This window comes from Trematomus bernacchii, unplaced genomic scaffold (genome assembly GCF_902827165.1).
Source record: "Trematomus bernacchii unplaced genomic scaffold, fTreBer1.1, whole genome shotgun sequence".
NCBI lineage: Eukaryota > Metazoa > Chordata > Actinopteri > Perciformes > Nototheniidae > Trematomus > Trematomus bernacchii.
Genome location: NW_022987746.1, coordinates 380,083 through 403,028, shown reverse-complemented (window position 1 = coordinate 403,028; position 22,946 = coordinate 380,083). Strand labels below are relative to the sequence as shown.

The 22,946-nt window shown below is 39.0% G+C and overlaps 1 protein-coding gene across 1 annotated transcript in view; it reads right to left on the bottom strand.

The window, feature by feature from the left end:
- The window catches only part of LOC117496464, a 63,438-nt gene extending 41,994 nt beyond the window's left edge, over positions 1 to 21,444 (bottom strand). The window contains exons 1-2 of the mRNA XM_034148139.1: positions 21,421 to 21,444; positions 17,469 to 17,515 (exon numbers count right to left, since the gene is read on the bottom strand). The gene's annotated coding sequence lies outside the window, so the exon portion shown is untranslated. The remainder of the gene's footprint in view (positions 1 to 17,468; positions 17,516 to 21,420) is intronic.
- Positions 21,445 to 22,946: the final 1,502 nt, after the last annotated feature.

Sequence of the window (22,946 nt, the reverse complement as noted above, 5' to 3'; positions counted from 1 at the left end):
TCCAAAATCAGCCAACGTGCTTTGTTTTTAATGTTCACCACTATAATAATAAGTACATTATTCAAAAGTTTACATTAACTTTGGATAATAACACGGGAGAAACGGATCCTCTCTTTTCCTCTCTCCCTCTCTCTCTCTCTCTCCTGACAGCCCGTCAGTTTCTCATGCAGCTCGCCAAACAGTGGGCGGAAATAATAATAATATGAATTATTTCACACAAAAAGGTTATGACAATATATGACTATTGACGTACAAATAACACTGTCTGTCAATTGTGTAAAATAAGAGGATTAGATTACAACTTGTATTTAGAAATACTCTGTTGTAATTATTGATGCATAAATGTGTTCATCCATTCAATGTGGCATCTGCTTAATGGGGTTAATGTATGATATTACTTAATAATACAATACACTATATAATATATGATATGATAATTACATTTTAATTTGATTCATTTCTTATTTCATAGTTTCTCATCATTATTATGAAAGCACCCATTGTTTTAAATAATGGTCGGAATGTGACCTGTGAGCCTTCTGAATAATCGTGGGATAGCACATTCTAAAATAAAATGTTCAATCAATAAAGTAACATCTTATCTTATCTTATCTTAAAAATATCTTCATATTAATAATAATAATAAATCATACAGTATGTGTCCGAAAGGGAGCAGGAGGAAGCAAACACAAAAATATACAAAAAATATACTGCATATTAAAGCAAACGATTGTAAAGGTAAAAGTATGAGCATCAAATCAAATCAAGTTTTATTTATATAGCACATTTTTAAACGAGTTTTGGTCGAGCCAAAGTGCTGTACATATAATAAAAATACCCTACAGTAAAGACACTTTACAGCAAATACAACAGCACAGTTTGTTCAGAATATCAGTATGAGAAAACGACACCCTCTGTCCTTAGACCCTCACATCGTACAAGGAAAAACTTCCAGAGAAAAACCCACATTTCAAAGGGAAAAAAGGGAGAAACCTCGGGGAGAGCAACAGAGGAGGGATCCCTCTCCCAGGACGGACAGAAGTGCAATAGATGCCGTGTGTAAATCGAAGAGATAATACATTTTACAGTGTAGGTAGACCGCATGACAAATAAAGAAGTGTAATGTAAACATTTACATTATTATTATGATTATTTAATATATAAAGACTATATATTATTGAATTACAAGATTAGATATACTTTATTTGATCTAAAATATTGATGTGTTCAAATGCTCTTCTAAACAAAACTGAAAGTCCATGAAAAGTTGTCTTTCTGTATTTGTGAATGAAGCGCCATCTCCTGGTTAAATCCTGAAATTGAAAATCTGGCAACGCCCTCTTGGAAAATAGTGGGAGGGCTTAACATTCCCAGATACTGGTCTTAGGCAGGTAGCTGGCAGGTAGCAGGCAGGAAGCTGTAAGCTGGAGTCTGAAATAAGCGGCTACATCTGTATGTTGACTGGTCTTTGACTGAAGAAAGCGCACTTTTTTTTAATACACTGTCTGTAGAAATGAGACTTTTCGTGGCTGTCCAGGAGGCTTGGGCACTTTTTCCAGTTATTAACTCCGGTATTAACAAAGCTATCATCTCCACATTTTGAGAAAGTTACAAGCCGTTTGACAGCAGCAAATCTGCATATTTCACAGAAGGCCCGTTTAGAGGTTTTGCAAAGAATTAACCACTCTCTGTTTTTGTACCATTCTGCGTTGAAGTACCTTTCTCTTTGCCCAGACGATCTAGCGGTCTCCTTTTTTTTGAGTTAGCTGTACAGCTTTACCCGTCTCAATGTCCCGACAACAAATTTCCATGCAGTCGGAACCAGCCTGTTTCGGTTCAACGGTGGCGGCAGTTTTGACAGTCTCTGCGGCCGCAGAGCTGCTGCTTTTGGGTTCATCTGGCTTCGCTGGTTCTATGATTGATGAAGGTCCAGGCTCCGGAGACGTGGATGTCAGGGATGTGACCTTCCAGTTGTTAAAGGGCCCATGTCATGGCCATTTCCACTGACCATAATTCCATTGTTGAGGTCTACTAGAATAGATTTATATCGTGCAATTTTCCAAACTCACATTGGTTTCTCATACAGCATCTCTCCAAACTCACATTGGTTTCTCAAACAGCATCTCTGTAAACTACGTGTATTCACTGAATTTCACTCTCTGCCTTTAACGGCTCGTTGTAGCTCCAATAGCTCCAGCCCCCACCCTCCCTGTGAGCACAGTGTGCTCTGATTGGTCGGGACGTTGTGAATCGCGCTGAGCTCCGTGGAGGTGTTGTTTCCTTGTTTAGGATACATAGCGAAACACAGCCAAACTCATCCTGAGCACACACAAAGTCACATCCGAAGTAAAAACAATAAGTGTGGCTTGATATTGAGTAAGAAAAAGGTTGATAAACGCTGTGAGAATGGGTCTGCAGAGAGAATGGGTCTGCAGAGAGAATGGGTCTGCAGAGAGAATGGGTCTGCAGAGAGAATGGGTCTGCAGAGAGAATTTCGCCGCGATCCCAACTGTCTGTTATCAGCCTGCAGCCAGGGAGGAGAAATCAGCTGAGCTGCCTGCTCCCTGCACACAGATGTGTGTGTGAGGAAGTCCGTGGATTGGTCAATTTGGACCAATCAGCGGGGGCTTAACGTAACGGCTCCGCGGACGTAACGTAACGGCTCCACGGATTGGTCCAATTCGTTCCCGGTACGGCATGACATCATGCCGTACCCGTAACGAAATGGAAGAATCAAATGGACAAATGGACAATCTCCAACGAGGCGTTTTGGGGAGGTATTTTCTGTGTTAGAGTTTTACTCGCTACAGGGTGTACTTTGAGGGTTTGTGACTCTGCACACCGTTTACATGCATAAAAACCTTCATAACACACAAGGGGACGGGTAATAACCGGAAAAGCATGACATGGGACCTTTACATTTAAGTTTAGATTGACTGTATTTAGTTTTCTTCTGCGCTGGTTCTTCCGACTTGTTTGCAAGTGTATCTATTCTTTCTATCTGGTTAACGGCTGACACACACAGAACAACGTAACAAATAAAGTAAACAACGTAACAAATAAACAAATCTAAGCTTTTTTATTGGTTGTAATTTACATTGATACATTTGAATGGTGTGACAATGTCCTATTTGATTGGGTTAAAATGTACATATTCTTCCTGTTATGTCTGCCTGCTTTATTTTACCTAATGCAAAGTGACCTGCTCCATCGAAATCAGTCGCATTGACCCGAAGACACATTTTGAGTTGTATACACTGTTGGAAAGAGGAGATTCCTAGCTTTCTAATGATATCAGGATTGTTGTTGTACTCCAAATATTAAGCAAAATATGTCACATTATATAATGACTGTCACAGAGTCATCATTTTGAGAAAAAGGCCTTCAAAGTTTCCTCTTCTCTGGAATCCATCGATCTGATTGATTATTAGCGGAGCAAATTATCAAAATAGTCCGGAGGGAAGATATTGTCGTTTGGATTACTGGTCTGGGGGAAGCCCGCGAGTGTGTGTGTGTGTGTGTATACAGATGAAGCGTCTTATTTTGGACAGTTTAAAGTGCGAGGGTCGTGATCGGTTCGTGCACGTTCCGTGATGGCCGGCCGGCCCCCAGTCAGACTTGATACCGCCCCCATGATAAATACATTTAATTATTGTGAAGCCAGCTGCAATGGATCATTGATCCACCAGGGGGTGCAGTGGGGTTCCACACTGGAGTCATGTGAAATCAACTTCTTTGTTGTTAATAATGTTGTTTAGTCGGAAAAAACGAACGAGCCGGCTCTCCCGATTTTTAATCCTAATTTAATTATCATCATTGATGTTTATGTTCGCCGAATTGACATGAAATCACTGACAAATATGAATATTCTGTATTCAACTTCATTGAAACGATCAGGATGGGTGTTATTTTTCCCCACAATGACCAAGTCGCTGCAAATGATCCCATGTATTACATGTACATGACCATATTCTCAACAAAGTTACGTAACGAAACATTCTGTATTCCTTGCTTACTTTTTATTTAATGCTTTATAACAGCTGGAATAGTTCGTTTAGAACAGGCACCTCACTCGCAATCTGCTCCTCCGCAACGCCTACCACCTACCTCCGGCTGAAATTATGAATGTACAGTAAGGCATAGTAATCATAGATAACACGGCAGGCTCCGTTACAGTTTGTTTTCATCTGATTTCAAATATTTCAAATGTCTGAAGTTAATAAATACATTCTCAGTGTTCAAGTCAATAATAGTCATATAAGAAAAGTACTGATCTAATAACAGAGATTTTATATTATAAGGACTTTTCAATGTTCGACATCGCTCATGTGAAATACAGTAAACTGGATGTTGTGGTGCCGAGAGGCGGGGTATCAAAAGTACAAGCTAAACTTTTATTTAGCATCTGAACACACTTGTAAACAACGTGATGCCCGGGAAGCGAAGACCCGGCGGAAACAGCTGGTCTGGTTCACTAAAATGTCCGTGTACAGTATATCTGGTACTAATGTATAGCGGATCTTTGTTAAGATCCATATGTCAGTAGAGATGGGATGGCAGAAGGTGCTATATATATATATATATATAATTCCAAAGCTGGTAAAGACCTTTCAAATTTAGCAATAATAGTCATATAAGAAAAGTACTGATTTGTTCTTGAATCAACTTTTTTATGGAAAATGTTTTATGTAATTTTATTTCATTTTAAATAAAATGAAAGACATTCACAGTTAATGTAATTAGATATACATTATTAATGCCATACATTTTTAAATGTAATTAGATATACATTATTAATGCCATACATTTTTGCATAAATATTTATTCAGTATGACAGCTGTCTAACAGAAGTTAAATCCATTTCTCACTTATTCTGACAATGTACTTAACCCCAAATAAAAGAACCCAATACAAATAGTTGTTAAATAATAGTGAAGTCACGTTGTAATAACAATAACTCATCTCTCTCGTTTTTTTTTTGTTTTCTTTGTGTGCTTTGCCAAAAGCCACTGTGTCAAGTGTCCTAGTTGGGTTGCCGTAACGAACAGCAGCCGGCTCTCGATTTTTAATCCTAATTTAATCGTTTATGTTCGCCGAATTGACATGAAATCACTGACAAATATGAATATACTGTATTCAACTTCATTAAAATGTTATTAACGTGCCTAAACTCAGTAATTCACTAAAAATTACTGATCCCTCCGCGTCGCGTCGCGGAGGGATCTTGATCCCTGGGTGTTATTTTTCCCCATAATGACCATCCAATCATCCAATGACTGTTTCCACTCGGACTTCAATACAGCAACACCATTGTTTGGTTTCCATGGTAGCGTGTCTCTTTAGTAGCGTGCACTCCTTTCCTGTAAATTACAGGTCCAGCCAGGCAAAACAGTAATATGAAATATGAACGTTAGTTTTTAACTGAAATGATCAAATAAAGTCAAAATGTCACAGTGTTTACAAACATTGACCATACCGTTCACCAGCCCCCACCCCACTATGTTGAGTATAGCCTACTCTTTGTTTAAAACGAATTGGCCATCGGAATGTGTGTGTCCCAACCCCCCCTGTGATATCTCTTCACAGGGGGGAGAGAGTTAGACGCTCGTGAATTGTCAACGGGGGGGGCCTCTCTGCACGGAGGAGCCGCGGAGAAGTGAATCACAGTGATCTGCTATTTTAAAGTAAATTCAACACATATCGACCCTAAATATAGCATGTATTAAGAACGAGAAAGTGTTAACATCGTTTTTTGTAAACATATGACCAATGTGCGAGGGTGATGACATCAGAGCATCGTCCTATGGGCTTAGCCCCGAACAGGTATTCACTCAGAGGGGGGTAGTTACTCATTTACATGTCAAAAAGCAACATACAGTAGGCGGGTGGGGGATGGTGAACGTTTACATTTCTCTACAGCAGTGGTTCCCAAACTTTTTGTGCCCAAGGCACACCAAAGGACAAGTAAAAATCTCAAGGCACACCTATTGTGCGAAATAGCCCTTATAACACGTGTTATCACTCATATCATGTAAAATATCTGTAAATGTGCATAATTATTTACTAATGCCAAATAAAATGTGACAAAGACAACTATATTACTCATGAAATATTTATTAACGAAATATTTCAGAAATTAATTTGAAACTTTATCAAATTAGGCTTCATCAAAGCACAGGGATGAAACGTATACCAATATAATCTCAGGGCTCGACATTATAAATGGCCCGCTGGCCCGGAAGCATTATTTAGACACCTGCGGCCAGCATTAACGTACTTTCAACTCGCCAAAAGCGGGTGGGGAGCGAGAGCAGCGCGAGCAAGTATCCGTGAGCGGGGAGCGCACTCATAATAAGAATGTCTGATCGTCTGAGATGAGAGAGAGAGAGAGAGAGAGAGAGGAGATAGATGCGATAGAGCGAGAGAGAGCTAGAGAGAGAGAGCGAGAGAGAGAGCGAGAGCAGACTCTAGTAGAGCGCTCTCTATATTCTCTCTCTCTCTCTCTCTCTCTCTCTCTCTCTATCCTCTCTCTCTCTCTCTCTCCTCTTCTCTCTCGGAGGTCTCTCTCTCTCAATATATCTATCCATCTATCTCTCTCTCTCTCAATCTATCTCTCAATCTATAAGGAACCGCAGTAGACAAAAGGCGTTGCTATAGCAACACGTCATGTTTATATGAAAAGGGGTGGGGTCAATATGACCCGCTGGGCGGAAATAGGTATAAATTGACAATTTTTAACAACATAGGGTGCTACATAACACACTTTCAGGAAAAGTCACGGACTGGAAGACTTTAATATTTTATTGAAAAAAAGTTACACAGTTCTAGTGTTGTCCTTCAGCCTTCGATGTGTCACGGTCTTATAATTCCCACCTGCAACTGCGTTAACAGCGAAATATGGGGTTCTGTGAGGATTTTTTTTTAAATAATTATTTTTAGGTATAGAGTTTGCCTCTGTATTATGAAATGAGTGCATACAAAGTACTGATATAGTAAATTAAAAAATTATTATTTTTGTGTAGTTGTATATTGCAATAATAAGCATTGCCCTTCTCCTATTCAAACCAAAAGAGAAAATGCAGATATTACACTCTGAAAAGAAAGGGTAGACATATCTGTACTCTTAGTGCCAAGTAGCTAAGCTATTCATTTGCAGAAATGTAAAGTGATCTATCTAAGTTCTATTCATATTCTTGACGGGAAGAGTTAGTATACAATAGAGTTAGAGTTAGTATACTTTAAAAGCCTTCTCCAAATCAAACCAAGATATCTTGGGTATTCACTCAGAGGGGGGTCGGTGAACCGGGCAGAGTTTTTAAACATTTAAACATTTATAACTAGTTTAGGTTGTTTGAGAGGTACAGCTACCATTCTTTAATTAGATGTTTGATAAGTGCAGATCACATAGTAAAACACGTACACAGATACATTATTTTGTATTTTTATTAAATTCGACAATGTCAATTTCACTTTCCACTATGTCCACCGTTGTTTTTCACAACCAATGGCAGAACTTTATTGAGGCCTGTAATTAGTCAACTACAGGTCTCTTGGGTCAGTCTTTTTCTTCCAAAAAGCTTGTGACAAGATGTTATTGCTCTTGGGGCATTAAAAACAAGATTTTAACTTTAGTTTTTTATATAATATCTGCATTTTCTATTGTGAAAAACTAAGTCTTAGTTATTTAATATATAGCGCCATCTCCTGGTTAAACCCTGAAATTGGAGAATAGTGGGAGGGCCTAACATTCCTGAATACTGGTCTTTGGCAGGCAACTGGCTGGCAGTCGGCAGGAAGCTGTATGCTGGGGTCCAAAATAAGAGGCTCCATCTGTACGCGTGTGTGTGTTTGTGTATTTTTGCGTTTGTGTGTATTGTGTTTGTTTCCCGGGGAAAACACTCACGAGAAACACCGGCTGTTGTTATGCCTGCAGTGACGTTACGTTACTCCGTTCTCCGCTTGTAATTATGCCATTACAAGCTTCATAGCTGTATTTATCATCTGAATTTGCCGAAACAAGTTTAATATTCTGAAAGCCAAGACTTTGTTTATTTGAAATCAGATAAAAACAAACTGTAATGGACCCTGCCGTGTTATATATGATTACTACTGTATACGCCTTACATTCATAATTTCAGCAGAGGGAGGGGAAGCGGCGCTGTGGAACAGCAGAGTGGCGAGTGAGAGGCGAGCTGTCATCTTCCCTTTACAAGCTTCAAAAATGCCTGTAGCTAATGAGATTGAATATAACAATCAAAAATAACAAAATATACACAGCTATATCAGATCGCGTTTAGATGCGACTTTAGAGTAGAGGGGAATTATTGAAACGGGATTTGTACAGTGTTCCGCGGCATCCGCCGCTGCGGCGCCCTTGGTGGAAGACACACATACACTGACACTCACCGGCAGCAACATCAGTTGTCGACCCGGTTAAACTGCTCCAACAAAGGGGCCTTTTGGTCTTTGTTATGATTGTTTCCGTCTGACAGACATGGCCAAAAACAAGCTTTTCATCCGATTTCTACAGTGACGTCACCAGCGCTTTATGAAAAGTTAATTATCTTTAACTTAGGGCTGCCACACAAAAAACCGAACCACTCAGAAAGAAAACGCTGCGCTTTTTTTTTTTAGGCAGCCGCATGTTTGGGGGGGACGGGTGTTTTGTTTTGAGATTATGTTTAGGCTTGCTTGGTACAATGGCACTATTGGATAGATTTCCCCTAACACCGAGCGTCACAGAGTTGGTGCAGTTGATCCACGGTGAAAGTCAATCCAAACAAAAGATTAGGGATTAGATTTGTGTCCATGACCCTAGCATTTCATATTTATCCATTGCTGTTCGTCTTGTCACTGAAACCTCTCCCGTGCATCACTTAACTCTACTGCCTGGTACTAGGATGGGTTAAAAGCAGAGGCCAAATTTCACTGTGTGTGCTGTGTGCTCTGCATGTGTGACCATTAAAGAGGGTTTCATCCCTCCTATTCTATTCTATGTCTTAAATTAACAAGTTACCTTCTGCTACCCCCTGGCATGGAAGAGTATTTAATTACCTAGCCAGCCACTATATTGCAGGCAGAGACGCCACGGAACACCTGACGATCTCACACTAGTGTGCCGCGGCACAGTGGTTGAAAATCACATATTTTAGCTCTAAAAATAACTCACCTGTACTGGTGACATCATTAGCCTCAGAACAGGTGTTATTAAGTGATCTGAGAGTATTCTGAGGGGTTGAGACTGGAGAAGGTTGAGAACCACTGCTGTATACCATCTTACACATAGAGCCATTATATGATATATGTCTGCTGGAAAGAGATTGGATGCAATACCTCACGGTAAAAAGCATGACATCAAATAAAGATGATTATATAAATACTTACATAAAAAAGTAGTAGGAACAGGTTATCGGATTACCTGTATGAAGATTCAGATGTGCGTTCAGGTGAGAAGGAAACTGGAGCCTGGAGCTATGATAGACACAGAGTTAGTTATTTTAATAGAAATGAAGTTCAAATGAACATAAACTACAATTCCAGAGCATCACATCAGAAAACCAAATCAAAAATCTAAATTAGTCAAAAAGATCCTCCCCCTCTCAGGTTATTAAAAGATAAGATAAGATAATAAAGATAGGAAGTACTTTATTGATCCCAATTTGGGAAATGTTTGTGTTGCAGCAGCATAAAAAGACATGGCATTGTACAATAACAATTAAAAGACTAGAAATAAACAAGAAAGTAGAAAATATAATATGAAACAGAGACTGAGATTTGTCTGGATCCCAATGAACAGCTATGACATTTTATTCAGTGGTGAAACCTCTATAAACTCAACAACTGCTCCTCTCATCTTTTGGTCACTAACGGGTTAACATGTGAGATAGCGCTGAGCAACCACTGTAGCCCACCAGCCAATCACAGCACTTTGTGGCAGGACAGCAGAGGAGTACATAATGGTACATAATTAAATATATTTCTTAATTTTCCAAAATGTACTGTTTTCTAGTCTATGTTTATGAATAGCTCGCATTTTTCTCTGGATCCCGGAAAATAATGAGCAATAATTACATTCAGTGATGAAACAATAATAAATAAACTTCACTCTGTATAACTGCTCACTTTTCTGTCGGTCTTCACTTCCTGTTCCACATCAGAGTCACCTGAGAGAAGAAGTGACAGAGAAAAATTATAATAATAATAATAATAAAACTTAAAGAAAGGGAAACATTAAACAACTAAATGAAAATGGAATTAAAACAAATGTTTTGTTGTTCTATGAGGGCATGCATTTAAGATCAGATTTAAAATGTACAATATCCTGATGAATGGAGGATATGGTTTCAGTACTCACAGGTCTTCTGGATCTTGGCTCTGATCGTCTCTCCTCTGATCCTGTAGGGATGAACACAATCCAACAGTTTTGGATCCAGTTTAAAATAAGTGTTTGTTCTTTGAGTCAGCTTCAGAGTCCTGATCTCATGCTTTACATCCCATCATATCTTCTCTGCAAACAGTACGACTGCTACAGCTCTCAGCTGCATTACAGGAAGTAACCAGTCATTAGAAACTAAAAACATGACAGGAAACAAAACAGACTAACTTGTTCACTCCTCTGTTAAATCCTTTATATCTGTTAAAAATCTGAATACGTATGTGGCTTTGCATTGTCAGTTTACAATATATTGTTTGTGGAATAATGACAAATAAATAAGCTGCAGTCAGTGGGTAACATGACTGATCTGTTGTGATTCCCCAGTGAGAGAAACACCTCCCTGTGTTTCATACAATACTGCTGAACCAGCAGAGACCCCTTACTGACCTGAGGGTCTCCAGTCTGCAGTCTGGCCTCTCCAGAAGATCTCTCAGCAGCTTCACATCTGAATCCTGCAGAGCGTTCTGACTCAGGTCCAGATGTCTCAGATGGATGTTAGACTTCAGAGCTGAGGCCAGAGCAGAACGGCTGATCTCTGACAACCTGCAGCTCCTCAGTCTGAATAAAGAAAACATGATGAGGATAAAAATCAGTTTCTAATCCAATCCAATAACTGAAGGACTTTGATCATCATAATATCAGCCTGCTGTTTATTATCTGTGAAAACACATTGAAATGGATGGAAAGCAAGAAAAACATTTATACTTCAGAAAGTAAAGTTTATCAATGTCAAACTAATATTAGTTCAGATTACCGTCTTTATTCAGACGAGGCCATTTACTAAAGATTGAAAAACAGGGGGGGGAGGAGAAAGGTCACCGACCGGATTATTCTGAGGGGTTGAGACTGGAGAATGTTGAGAACCAATGCTCTATACCATCTTACACATAGAGCCATTATATGATATATGTCTGCTGGACAGAGATTGGATGCAATACCTCACGATAAAAAGCATGACATCAAATAAAGATGATTATATAAATACTTACATAAAAAAAGTAGTAGGAACAGGTTATAGGATTACCTGTATGAAGATTCAGATGTGCGTTCAGGTGAGAAGGAAACTGGAGCCTGGAGCTATGATAGACACAGATTTGGTTATTTTAATAGAAATCAAGTTCAAATGAACATAAACTACAATTCCAGAGCATCACATCGGAAAACCAAATCACAAATAGAAATGAGTCAAAAAGATCCTCCCCCTCTCAGGTTATTAAAAGATAAGATAAGATAATAAAGATAGGAAGTACTTTATTGATCCCAATTTGGGAAATGTTTGTGTTGCAGCAGCATACAAAGACATGCATTGTACAATAACAATTAAAAGACTAGAAATAAACAAGAAAGTAGAAAATATAATATGAAACAGAGACTGAGATTTGTCTGGATCCCAATGAACAGCTATGACATTTTATTATGACATTTTAAACCTCTATAAACTCAACAACTGCTCCTCTCATCTTTTGGTCACTAACGGGTTAACATGTGAGATAGCGCTGAGCAACCACTGTAGCCCACCAGCCAATCACAGCACTTTGTGGCAGGACAGCAGAGGAGTACATAATGGTACATAATTAAATATATTTCTTAATTTCCCAAAATGTACTGTTTTCTAGTCCAGTGCTTCTCAAACTTTTTTCAGTACTGTACCCCCTTTGAAATATTTTCTCAGCCAAGTACCCCCTGACCGACCCCGGACATTTTTGACAGAAAAAGCCTATATAAATAATTACAATATAGTGATGTTTGATTTATTAACTCCTTCATGCATGAATTACAACAAACTAAGGATATTTGTATTTTTTCCAAGGAGTTTTTCAATTGAAGTAATATATGTTTAACAAACCAATGAACAAAATGATATATTATGAAAAACTATAAATACAATACACAAATGTAACATGTTTATATGAGGACCCCTGAGTGGTTCTCGGAATATTTTATATAAAATTGTGTTTTCTATTTAATTTATTGTACTAAGATTATTTTTGTAATCATGCATGGTATTTTTTTAATTAACCTTTTTATTTTTTTTATCTCACGTACCCCCTGCAGTACCCCAACGTACCCCTAGGGGTCCGCGTACCCCCATTTGAGAATCACTGTTCTAGTCTATGTTTATGAATAGCTCGCATTTTTCTCTGGATCCCGGAAACAATAATGAGCAATAATTACATTTGATTCAGTGATGAAACAATAATAAATAAACTTCACTCTGTATAACTGCTCACCTTTCTGTCGGTCTTCACTTCCTGTTCCACATCAGAGTCACCTGAGAGAAGAAGTGACAGAGAAAAATTATAATAATAATAAAACTTAAAGAAAGGGAAACTTTAAACAACTAAATGAAAATGGAATTAAAACAAATGTTTTGTTGTTCTATGAGGGCATGCATTCAACATCAGATTTAAAATGTACAATATCTTGATGAATGGAGGATATGGTTTCAGTACTCACAGGTCTTCTGGATCTCAGCTCTGATCGTCTCTCCTCTGATCCTGTAGGGATGAACACAATACAACAGTTTTGGATCAAGTTTAAAATAAGTGTTTGTTCTTTGAGTCAGCTTCAGAGTCCTGATCTCATGCTTTACATCCCATCATATCTTCTCTGCAAACACTACGACTGACTGCCACAGCTCTCAGCTGCATTACAGGAAGTAACCAGTCATTAGAAACTAAAAACATGACAGGAAACAAAACAGACTAACTTGTTCACTCCTCTGTTAAATCCTTTATATCTGTTAAAAATCTGAATACGTATGTGGCTTTGCATTGTCAGTTTACAATATATTGTTTGTGGAATAATGACAAATAAATAAGCTGCAGTCAGTGGTAACATCACTGATCTGTTGAGATTCCCCAGTGAGAGAAACACCTCCCTGTGTTTCATACAATACTGCTGAACCAGCAGAGACCCCTTACTGACCTGAGAGTCTCCAGTCTGCAGTCTGGACTCTCCAGAAGATCTCTCAGCAGCTTCACATCTGAATCCTGCAGATCGTTCTGACTCAGGTCCAGATGTCTCAGATGGATGTTAGACTTCAGAGCTGAGGCCAGAGCAGAACGGCTGATCTCTGACAACCTGCAGCTCCTCAGTCTGAATAAAGAAAACATGATGAGGATAAAAATCTGTTTCTAATCCAATCCAATAACTGAAGGACTTTGATCATCATAATATCAGCCTGCTGTTTATTATCTGTGAAAACACATTGAAATGGATGGAAAGCAAGAAAAACATTTATACTTCAGAAAGTAAAGTTTATCAATGTCAAACTAATATTAGTTCAGATTACCGTCTTTATTCAGACGAGGCCATTTACTAAAGATTGAAAAACAGGGGGGGGGGGAGAAAGGTCACCGACCGGATTATTCTGAGGGGTTGAGACTGGAGAAGGTTGAGAACCACTGCTGTATACCATCTTACACATAGAGCCATTATATGATATATGTCTGCTGGAAAGAGATTGGATGCAATACCTCACGGTAAAAAGCATGACATCAAATAAAGATGATTATATAAATACTTACATAAAAGAGTTGTAGGAACAGGTTATCGGATTACCTGTATGAAGATTCAGATGTGCGTTCAGGTGAGAAGGAAACTGGAGCCTGGAGCTATGATAGATGCAGAGTTAGTTATTTTAATAGAAATGAAGTTCAAATGAACATAAACTACAATTCCAGAGCATCACATCGGAAAACCAAATCACAAATAGAAATGAGTAAAAAAGATCCTCCCCCTCTCAGGTTATTAAAAGATAAGATAAGATAATAAAGATAGGAAGTACTTTATTGATCCCAATTTGGGAAATGTTTGTGTTGCAGCAGCATACAAAGACATGCATTGTACAATAACAATTAAAAGACTAGAAATAAACAAGAAAGTAGAAAATATAATATGAAACAGAGACTGAGATTTGTCTGGATCCCAATGAACAGCTATGACATTTTATTCAGTGGTGAAACCTCTATAAACTCAACAACTGCTCCTCTCATCTTTTGGTCACTAACGGGTTAACATGTGAGATAGCGCTGAGCAACCACTGTAGCCCACCAGCCAATCACAGCACTTTGTGGCAGGACAGCAGAGGAGTACATAATGGTACATAATTAAATATATTTCTTAATTTTCCAAAATGTACTGTTTTCTAGTCTATGTTTATGAATAGCTCGCATTTTTCTCTGGATCCCGGAAAATAATGAGCATTAATTACATTCAGTGATGAAACAATAATAAATAAACTTCACTCTGTATAACTGCTCACCTTTCTGTCGGTCTTCACTTCCTGTTCCACATCAGAGTCACCTGAGAGAAGAAGTGACAGAGAAAAATTATAATAATAATAAAACTTAAAGAAAGGGAAACTTTAAACAACTAAATGAAAATGGAATTAAAACAAATGTTTTGTTCTATGAGGGCATGCATTTAAGATCAGATTTAAAATGTACAATATCCTGATGAATGGAGGATATGGTTTCAGTACTCACAGGTCTTCTGGATCTCGGCTCTGATCGTCTCTCCTCTGATCCTGTAGGGATGAACACAACCCAACAGTTTTGGATCAAGTTTAAAATAAGTGTTTGTTCTTTGAGTCAGCTTCAGAGTCCTGATCTCATGCTTTACATCCCATCATATCTTCTCTGCAAACACTACGACTGACAGCTCTCAGCTGCATTACAGGAAGTAACAGTCATTAGAAACTAAAAACATGACAGGAAACAAAACAGACTAACTTGTTCACTGTTCTGTTAAATCCTTAAAAATCTGAATACGTATGTGGCTTTGCATTGTCAGCTTACAATATATTGTTTGTGGAATAATGACAAATAAATAAGCTGCAGTCAGTGGGTAACATGACTGATCTGTTGTGATTCCCCAGTGAGAGAAACACCTCCCTGTGTTTAATACAATACTGCTGAACCAGCAGAGACCTCTTACTGACCTGAGGGTCTCCAGTCTGCAGTCTGGCCTCTCCAGAAGATCTCTAGGCAGCTTCACTCCTGAATCCTGCAGATCGTTGTTTCTCAGGTCCAGAACTCTCAGATGAGAGAAGTTGGACTTCAGAGCTGAGATCAGAGCAGAATAGCTGATCTCTGACAACCTGCAGTACCTCAGTCTGAATAAAGAAAACATGATGAGGATAAAAATCAGTTTCTAATCCAATCCAATAACTGAAGGACTTTGATCATCATAATATCAGCCTGCTGTTTATTATCTGTGAAAACACATTGAAATGGATGGGAAGCAAGAAAAACATTTATACTTCAGAAAGTAAACTTTTTCAATGTCAAACTAATATTAGTTCAGATGACCGTCTTTATTTAGACGAGGCCATTTACTAAAGATTGAAAAACAGGGGGGGGGGGAGAAAGGTCACCGACCGGATTATTCTGAGGGGTTGAGACTGGAAAATGTTGAGAACCACTGCTGTTTACCATCTTACACATAGAGCCAGAGGTGGGGACTCGAGTCACATGACTTGACTCGAGTCGGACTCGAGTCGCATATTTTTGGACTTGAGACTTGCTTGACTAACATTGATAAAAGACTTGACTTGACTTTGACTTGGTATTCATGACTTGAGACTTGACTTAAGCTTGAGACAGATGACTTGAAAGGACTTGACTTTTTCAAATTAAATATTTGCGTTTGTTTTTGTAGTGAGATATTACATTTAGTTTTTTCGAAACGTGATTGGGTGATTATAGCGCTGTGCGCGCAAACCTGGCAACCCACTAGACGGCAGGAGAGTCAGTTAACATGGCAGCGGCTAGCGTTACTCCACAAATAGTGAAGTTTGGATTCAAGGATTATGTTGTCGATGACGCTAATAAGAAGAGAACAGCGGTATGCAGGGTCTGCAGCATAAAGATCAGTGACACGACCACCACAACATCCAACTTCATTCGTCACTACAAAAAACCCCACAGAGAAAGGTGCGTGAATGTGTTGTGTTAGCTAGAAAGCTAACGTTAAGTTTAAGCTACGTTAGACTTGGTTTCAAATCGATTAAGCATTGCAAAGAGAAGACAAAACGGTAAATGAACACTAGAACCGCCAAGGGATTCATTTTGACTAACCCTGATACTGACGGGCTGTCAGGAGAGAGGGAGAGAGAGAGAGGGAAAGAGATGCCTCGTTTATTTCCCCTGTGTTATTATCAGAAGTTACTGTAAACTGTTGAATAATGTAGTTCATCTACTTTTAGTAGTTTGTTTAAATGTTTTAATTATGTTGTTTTTGTTTGTAGAAGTGCATCATTCCTTGATTTATTGTAAAATGAATCTGAACTTTTTGATCTGTTATGATGATAAACTGAAGCAATTTCTAAATTAACCCAATTAAGTGAATTTTAAATCGTCCTACTTAATTTATAAGGAAATTATGAAGAGGAACAAATTAAATGATTTGAAAATGATATCTATGTAGGTGCTGACGCTGTTGGCGGTTCTAGTGTTAACAGACATTTAAATTAAATATGTGTAATGGCAAATGCCATATACGATTTTCTTACCTGGAATTCTGCCTTTTTGAACAGACTTTTTGACTGAGTCCTCGCTATATTGTCTGCAGTTCTAGGGTTAATATGAATCTAATATGATTGTCATTGGTCTAAATTAGATTTCAAATGATTAACTGTGTATGTAATGAAGATCATAGTGTGGGTTGAATCCATTTTCATAACCACTGTCTTTTAACTGATTTAAATGCGGAAGCTGGGCTTATTCATCAGAATTTCGTATGACTTGACTTGACTTGACTTGCTTGACCTGAGCAATGACTTGACTTGACTTGACTCTCACCACAGTGATTTGGGACTTGCTTGATACTTGTAGGTCAAGACTTGAGACTTGCTCATGACGTGCACATGTAGGACTTACTCCCACCTCTGCATAGAGCCATTATAAGATATATGTCTCCTGGACAGAGATTGAATGCAATACCTCACGGTAAAAGGCATGACATCAAATAAAGATGATTATATAAATACTTACATAAAAAAAGTAGTAGGAACAGATTATAGGATTACCTGTATGAAGATTCAGATTCAGGTGAGAAGGAAACTGGAGCCTGGAGCTATGATAGACACAAAGTTGGTTATTTTAAATAGAAATCAAGTTCAACTCAATGAACATAAACTACAATTCCAGAGCATAACATCGGAAAACCAAATCAGAAATTGAAATGAGTAAAAAAGATCCTCCTCCTCTCTGTTCATTGTTGATTTCAAACAGGTTTTTAAAGGGCCCATGTCATGGCCATTTCCACTGATCATAATTACATTGTTGAGGTATACTAAAATAGATTTATACTGTGCAATTTTCCAAACTCACATTGGTTTCGCATACAGCATCTCTGTCAAGCATGTGTATTGAGCAGTATTCACTCTCTCCACTAAACGACTCGTTGGAGCTCTTGCCCCCCCCCCCCCCTCCCTGTGAGCCTAGTGTGCTCCGATTGGTCAGCTCGGCCATTCTGTTCTGATTAGTCAACCACCAGAGAGGCTCCGCCCATGTCTAACAGTGCTCTTTTCGGCTCGCTCTCGGAACATCAGTCTTATAATGGCGTCGGTCCAGCCGTATATTTTATACGCTAACTAACCGAACTGTACCTACCAGTGACGTGCGGTGAGGTTCATGGCTGGTGAGGCACTGACTCACTGAGTCAGATTTACAAATATTATATTTTGACCTTAATCGAAATATTCGGTTATTTTCAAAAGCTTTTTTAGTCTGATGCTTCGATTCATTTTAAACAGACCGTTCAACAAAAGGATACCCAAAATCTAAATATTGGATTGTTCTTTCTTAGTAAGATCCCATTTTCATTACAATTGTGGTCTTACCTTGACTTGAAGATGAAGTCCATGCTATCCTTCTGGACAACAATCTCTATTACTTTTTTGTAAAAGTCCTCCTTATCTTCCTGTAGTTTCAAAAGTCTAGTTTATTGTTTGCGTCTACTGTCAACAAGAACCTGTGGGCTCACGTGTGCCCCCTTCAGTGCGGCAGAGGTTATGGCTGCCTCCCCTGGTGCTTTTTTTATTGCCGTTGTATGATGAGACCAGCGGGCCTAAATATCATATATACGTGAAATAAGTTATTTAGAGACTATGGATGGCGAGGATAAATGTAATAAAGGGATCTACAAACATTACATTGGTGACCTACAGTGAGATGGTAACAGGCATGCGCTTAGGGCCCGCTTTCCAGCCAGTTTCTGTGGGGTGACGCATTCTGAGGTGAGGCAGATCTCATCTGTGCCTCACCTCACCCCACAGTAACTGGCTGGAGCGCGCTCACAAAATAAGTGCCCGCGCTAAATTAGTGCCCGTGCTCCAGCAAGTTACTGTGGGCTTACGAGAGGCAGAGCACGTCCCTGCCTCACTTGTCATCGCTCCCGTAGCGGAGCTCGGCAAATTTGCTGATTTTGACTATAAAAAGCGATTGGAATCATACATAAATCACACTTACAACACAGATCAGTGGAGACATTTTATTATTATTACTATTTAGTTTTTCTTTAGTTGTTTTTCCGTTACATTGGAGTATGACAGGTGAGGCTCTGCCTCCCCTGCCTCCCCTGACTGCATGTCGCTGGTACCTACAACTGTTGTTATAGAAGAGTAAGTTATTTTTACCTGTAATAAACTACTACTGTTTGATGAGAAATCAAATCATGGTTTGCTATATATGAATGATATGTTATAGGAGCAAATAATTCAGGGAAGAAAGGATAGGCCTACTAAGTATTTCCATCAAACTTTATTTTTAGAAATGTACAAAATGAACATGTGTAAATATACATATATACACGGTATATCATCCATTCCTCCCCTTATAGGCGTTTTCGGCATCTTGCCTATCGCAGCTTTGGCTGTCGATCGGCTGCCGGGGCTTTTTAGGACGAGGCATCAGAGTGGGTCATCCCGTGTGTGTGTTGTCCGCCAGATACGCCAGGAGTTTCCTGATCTGGCTGGACGAAATCAAATGCAAATCACAAAATATTAGAGAAACTTAGTTGTTTTAGATTCGTTAGTAGTAGTTGTGGTAGGAGTGTGTATCTATCTAATCCATCTATCTAATCAACACAGTAAGCTTGCCAGCTAATATGCTAACCTAGCTTTCTTGTTTACCTTGGTAGCAAACACGATATGAACGTTAGCTCGGAGGAACGGCAACTATAATGTAGTGTAATAAAACTACTATGAACAAAAGCTAGTGGTTCATATTTGGCTAGCAATAACGTGTTTATAATTGCAATCTTATACGGGTATTCTGCTACGTTCGGTCATTCATTGTAACTGGCATGAATACGATGTTTTCCGCTAGCATGTATAGCTAGCCTCGTTAGCTAGCCAACTGTAATGTACTGACCGTACGGTAAATCACCCGGAGTATACTGTATGAGTATTCCGTGTGTGACTGCAGACATTCTCCTGCCATGACAAACATGTAAGGCCATCTGCTGACATTGTAGTTGATATATTTAAACGCTAGCAACGTCGTTAGCCCAGTAAACACTGTGTCAAGTGTTTTCCCGAGCAAACCCATGTCTAGCTCCGTTGGTAAGCTCGGTAGCATACACGCTAGGAACGTCAGCTATAATGTAATTACGTTTCGTGACTGACCGTACGGTAAATCACCCGGAGTATACTGTCTATGAGTATTTCGTGTGTGAATGCAGACATTCTCCTGCTATGAGATACATGTATGTAAGGCCATCTGCTGATACTAGAGTTGATATATGGAAACGCTAGCAGTCCGACACACGTTTACACATTTAAACAGTCATGGTAGATACCTTGTTTGATAAATACACAAATAACAATGCAAACTTACAGGTTGTGTACCCGAATCTTCCCCTGCTCCAAACGGTCCAAACAAACTAGGAATAGCATCGTCCTTCAGTTTCAAATGCTGTGCATATCCGGCCTCAAACTGGGCAATGTTTTGGAGGCTTTCGCCTGTGAAATGCCGCGCACACAGTAACGTTCTTCGAACCTCTGAAGGAACAGTGTTAAACAGAAATTTCAACCACTGACTTCGTCGTGGTTCTTCCGTCGGTAGGACAAACAGCTCAGATTTCTCCTCACATTTCAGGAAACAGGTCCTTGGCATTGGCATGACTGGATCGATTGTGAACTGAACCAGAGCTTCTAACAGTAAATGTTAGGCTGGCAGAGGGTGCGGCCAGCGCCGCTGGGTGTGGCCATAGCTCTTCCGGATTGGTCCATTTTGTTCCGGGGACGGCATGACATCATGCCGTACCCGGAAGAATCAAATGGGCAGTGACGTATCTCCAACGAGGCGTTTTGGGGAGGTATTTTCTGTGTTAGAGTTTTACTCGCTACAGGGTGTACTTTGAGGGTTTTGACTCTGCACACCGTTTACATGCATAAAAACCTTCATAACACACAAGGGGACGGGTAATAACCGGAAAAGCATGACATGGGCCCTTTAAAAGATAAGATAAGATAATAAAGATAGGAAGTACTTTATTGATCCCAATTTGGGAAATGTTTGTGTTGCAGCAGCATACAAAGACAAGGCATTTTACAATAACAATTAAAAGACTAGAAATAAACAAGAAAGTAGAAAATATAAAATAAAACAGAGACTGAGATTTGTCTGGATCCCAATGAACAGCTATGACATTTTATTCAGTGGTGAAACCTCTATAAACTCAACAACTGCTCCTCTCATCTTTTGGTCATTAACGGGTTAACATGTGAGATAGCGCTGAGCAACCACTGTAGCCCACCAGCCAATCACAGCACTTTGTGGCAGGACAGCAGATGAGTACATAATGGTACATAATTAAATATATTTCTTAATTTTACAAAATGTACTGTTTTCTAGTCTATGTTTATGAATAGCTCGCATTTTTCTCTGGATCCCGGAAACAATAATGAGCAATAATTACATTTGATTCAGTGATGAAACAATAATAAATAAACTTCACTCTGTATAACTGCTCACCTTTCTGTCGGTCTTCACTTCCTGTTCCACATCAGAGTCACCTGAGAGAAGAAGTGACAGAGAAAAATTATAATAATAAAACTTAAAGAAAGGGAAATCTTAAAGGTAGGGTAGGTAAGTTTGAGAAACCGGCTCGAGATACACTTTTTGTTATATTCCATGGAATGCTCTTAACATCCCGATAGCAATGAATATCTGAAGAAAAATCCATAACAAAAATTCATCTGTGGAAGCCGTAGTACTGTAAAAAGCACGACCAAACTTATCTCGTGCCCTCATTGGTCATGTGCGCGTTCGTGTGTGTTGGAGGAGGGGCTCTGTAAGGAAGTGGCAGATTTTTTCCGGCTGTGTATTTTCAAATCCTAGCGCACTCGAGCTGGTTTCTCCAAAAAACCTACCCCACCTTTAAACAACTAAATGAAAATGGAATTAAAACAAATGTTTTGTTGTTCTATGAGGGCATGCTTTTAAGATCAGATTTAAAATGTACAATATCTTGATGAATGGAGGATATGGTTTCAGTACTCACAGGTCTTCTGGATCTTGGCTCTGATCGTCTCACCATTGATCCTGTAGGGATGAACACAACCCAACAGTTTTGGATCAAGTTTAAAATAAGTGTTTGTTCTTTGAGTCAGCTTCAGAGTCCTGATCTCATGCTTTACATCCCATCATATCTTCTCTGCAAACAGTACGACTGCTACAGCTCTCAGCTGCATTACAGGAAGTAACAGTCATTAGAAACTAAAAACATGACAGGAAACAAAACAGACTAACTTGTTCACTCCTCTGTTAAATCCTTTATATCCGTTAAAAATCTGAATACGTATGTGGCTTTGCATTGTCAGTTTACAATATATTATTTGTGGAATAATGACAAATAAATAAGCTGCAGTCAGTGGGTAACATGACTGATCTGTTGTGATTCCCCAGTGAGAGAAACACCTCCCTGTGTTTCATACAATACTGCTGAACCAGCAGAGACCCCTTACTGACCTGAGGGTCTCCAGTCTGCAGTCTGGCCTCTCCAGAAGATCTCTCAGCAGCTTCACATCTGAATCCTGCAGAGCGTTGTGACTCAGGTCCAGATCTCTCAGATGGATGTTGGACTTCAGAGCTGAGGCCAGAGCAGCACAGCTGATCTCTGACAACCTGCAGTACCTCAGTCTGAATAAAGAAAACATGATGAGGATAAAAATCAATTTATAATCCAATCCAATAACTGAAGGACTTTGATCATCATAATATCAGCCTGCTGTTTATTATCTGTGAAAACACATTGAAATGGATGGGAAGCAAGAAAAACATTTATACTTCAGAAAGTAAAGTTTATCAATGTCAAACTAATATTAGTTCAGATTACCTTCTTTATTTAGACGAGGCCATTTACTAAAGATTGAAAAACTACATTTACATTAAAAACTAAAAGTGGATATCTAAAATGTTTCCTTAAAGTGGACCTATCATGCTATATTTGAATAATATAGTGTAGGACCATACCTATATAAGGCATATTTATACTTTTT